Here is a 4013-nt window from a genome sequence, read left to right as displayed (position 1 = left end):
GTAATAAGCAAAGACACCTTGGACCTTGCTCTGGCTGTCAGATTAGAAACTTTGACCCTTACATATGTTCTGTAGCATTGAAGTCACAAGAGAAAATATCTTTGCTGATTTGAGGACAGATACAAAGTTTCACAGAAAAGCTCAAGTTCCAGAGACTAGAGAAGTTTGAAAAAGTTAATACTGAGATGAGCATATAAAAATAAGTAACATTCCTACATACCAGCAATAACCATTCATCCACATAGCATAATATAACAGGTAAAAGGTCCGTTTTATAATAGAAATAAAAGCTATCTATAAAATGATAGCAAATTACTTAAATAAAAATGAATTAGAGTTGTATGTAAATATAAAGTAATTATTGAAGAACATAAACAGCTATCTATACACACTGCTGCTAAGTCACTTCAGTCGTGTCTGACTCTGTGCGACCCCATGGACGGCAGCCCACCAGGCTCCCCGTCCCTGGGATTCTCCAGGGAAGAACACTGGAGTGGGTTGCCATTTCCTTCTCCAATGCATGAAAGTGAAAAGTGAAAGTGAAGTCGTTCAGTCATGCCTGACTCTTCGCGACCCCATGGACTGCAGCCTACCAGGCTCCTCCATCCATGGGATTTTCCAGGCAAGAGTACTGGAGTGGGGTGCCATCGCCCTCTCCCATACACACACATATATATTTATTTAATACATGAAATATTCATGGACAGGAGGACTCAGTATAATAAAGATGGCCATTAATTTGATATTAGTCTATAAACTCAATGTTATTTCAATAAAAATCTTTTTTCAAATTTTTAATTGAAGTATAGTTGATTTGCAATGTTGTATTAGTTTTGGGTGTACAGAACAGTGATTCAGTTATACATATGTATATATTTTAGATTCTTTTCCTATATAGTGTATTACAAAATATTGAGTAGAGTTTCCTGTGCTATACAGTAGGTCCTTGTTGGTTATCCACTTTATATATTTTATATGTAGTAACGTGGATATGTTAGTCTCAACCTCCTAATTTTCCCTCCTTGCCCCTTTCCCCTTTGGTAGCCATAGTTTGTTTCCTATGTCTGTGAGCCTCTTTCTGTTTTGTAAATAAGCTAAATATATCTTTTTTTTTTATTCCACACATAAGTGATATCATATGATATTTGTCTTTCTCTGTTTGCTTTATTTCACTTAGTATGATAATATCTGTGTCCATCCATGTGGCCCCAAACAGTATTATTTCATTCTTTGTTATTGTTGAGTGATATTCCATTGTATATTTGTACCACATCTTCTTTGTCTGTTCCTCTCTTGATGGATATTTAGGTTGCTATCAGCCGAATGAGATTTTATCTTTCCCTGTCTTCTTAGACTTATTTGCACAACTTACTCTAGTGGTGAACTTGGAATCAGATGAATAGAAAAATTGAATCCTACATCTGCCACTGGGCAGGTGTGGCATTTTGAGCATTTGCTTTCCATGTGTCAAAAAAAAGAGGGGCACCTATTTCGTGGGTGTAATGTTGAGATTCAGAGACAACCTATGTAAACCACAAGTACCAGGAACATAGGAAGCACTCAGCAAACTATAACACTTTTATCCATGTACACACCTCCTGGCAAAGGACAGGCGTCCTCTTTGCTCAGCAGAACCTCTGGGTAGGAACTTATGTCTTCAGCAGATACAGCTTCTCCCTGGTGAGTTTCTTTTTATGATCTCGATTGCAGGTGTTAATTAGTTACCAGTTATTTGTAGTCCCAGGCACTTCTGGCCCCAGGGTGTCAAGTGAGCAAGACTGGAGCCTCAAGCCTTAGGTTTGAAGGGGCCTATACCTTTGCAGTTAAAAGGCAGATTATGCAATCCTTGGGGCAAGGTCCGTGTTTTATTTTCTGTACCTGCCCTGATGTTTGGCACACAGTAGGTTGTTGGTGATCATGTTGAATGAAATACAGTAAAAATAACATTTTTTAAAATGTTTTAGATGTAGTGATATGCTCTGGGTTCAGTGAGGGCATTTTACGAATCAACCAGTTGAGAAAGCAGTGGAAGAAGGCCATCGGCAGGTGGAAAGAGGGACAACTCTCCCTTAAGAGTTTCAGACATGCTCTAGCTTCACGAAAGCCCAGGCCAGACCTGCTCAGGACTAAGGTTGGAGGCTGCCAACATCCTCTCACCCTGTCTCCCTCTCAGGAGGTCCTCTACCCACTGCTTCCTCTGCTCTCTTCTGAGACACCTGGTCCTTCTCCTTCACACACAGAGTTCTGCCCTTGGCTTAATCTCCAGCACAACTGCCTTTGCTGTACCTCCAGAGAATCAGCCTGTTCCCTGGGGATCAGAGGCTTTTAGAGGAAGAGTTGGCAAATCTTTTTCTGCAAAGGTCAAAGAGTAAATATTTCAGGCTGTGCAGATCATGTAGTCTCTGTGGCAACTATTCAAGTCTGCTTTTGCAGCTGGAAGGCAGGAAAGACCTGAGCATAAAGGCGTGAGTGTGGCCACACCCCTAAAAAACTTTGTTGACAAAAAATATGTAAAGGGGCATAACTTACTGACCGCTGAGTTTTAGAGAATTGACTCCTCAAGATGGTGGTGATCAGTTCAGTTCAGTCGCTCAGTCATGTCCGACTTTTTGCGACCCATGGACTGCAGCATGCCAGGCTCCCCTGTCCATCAGCAACTCCCGAAGTTTACTCAAACTTGAGTCCACTGAGTCGGTGGTACCATCTAACCATCTCATCCTCTGTCATCCCCTTCTCCTGCCTTCAATCTTTCCTAGCATCAGGGTCTTTTCAAATGAGTCAGTTCTTCGCATCAAGTGGCCAAAGTATTGGAGTTTCAGCTTCAACATCAGTCCTTCCAATTAATATCAGGACTGATCTCCTTTAGGATGGACTGGTTGGATCTCCTTGCAGTCCAAGGGACTCTCAAGAGTCTTCTCCAACACTGCAGTTCAAAAGCATCAATTCTTTGGTGTTCAGCTTTCTTTATAGTCCAACTCTCATATCCATACATCACTACTGGAAAAACCATAGCTTTGACTAGACAGACCTTTGTTGGCAAAGTAATGTCTCTGCTTTTTAAGATGCTGTCTAGGTTGGTCGTGATTTTCCTCCCAAGGAGCAAGCATCTTTTAATTTCATGGCTGCAATCACCATCTGCAATGATTTGAAGCCCAAGAAAATAAAGTCTGTCACTGTTTCCACTGTTTCCCCATCTATTTGCCATGAAGTCATGGGACTGGAGGCCATGATCTTAGTTTTCTCAATGTTGAGCTTTAAGCCAACTTTTTCACTCTCCTCTTTCACTTTCATCAAGAGGCTCTTTAGTTCCTCTTCACTTTCTGCCATAAGGGTGGTATCATCTGTATATCTAAGGTTATTGATATTTCTTGCAGCAATCTTGATTCTAGCCTGTGCTTCATCCAGCCCAGCATTTCTCATAATGTACTCTGCATATAAGTTAAATAAGCAGGGTGACAATATACAGCCTTGAGGTACTCCAAGGTGGAGATGGAGATGGTGATAACAGTTATAACAGAAGCAACAGCAGCAGCAACTGACAAGTATTGACATGTATCAATACATAGTTTTTACTGTGGCCTGGGCCACTATTCATTTAATCTTGAGGATAATTCTATGAAGTAGACACTATCTATCCCCATTTTATAGACTGAGAAACTGTATACATATACAATGGAATGTTACTCAGCCATAAATAGGATTAAATAATGCCATTTGCAGAAACAAGGATGAACCCAGAAAGAGTCATATTAGGTACAGTAAGACAGACAGAGAAAGACAAATATCACATGAGATTGCTTATATGGGGAAACGAAAACAATAAAGATACATGTGAGCTCATTTACAAGACAGAAATAGACTCCCAGACATAGAAAGCAAACTTGATGTTTACCAAAGGGAAAAGGGAAGGAGGGATAAATTAGCAGTTTGGGATTAACAGATACACACTGCTCTCCACATCCAAGCGGGCTTTCCATAGGCTTTCATCTTGATTTCAGCTTCTCCTCCTCTAT

This window comes from Bos javanicus, chromosome 23 (assembly GCF_032452875.1).
Source record: "Bos javanicus breed banteng chromosome 23, ARS-OSU_banteng_1.0, whole genome shotgun sequence".
NCBI classification, from domain to species: domain Eukaryota; kingdom Metazoa; phylum Chordata; class Mammalia; order Artiodactyla; family Bovidae; genus Bos; species Bos javanicus.
This window is presented reverse-complemented; position numbering follows the sequence as displayed.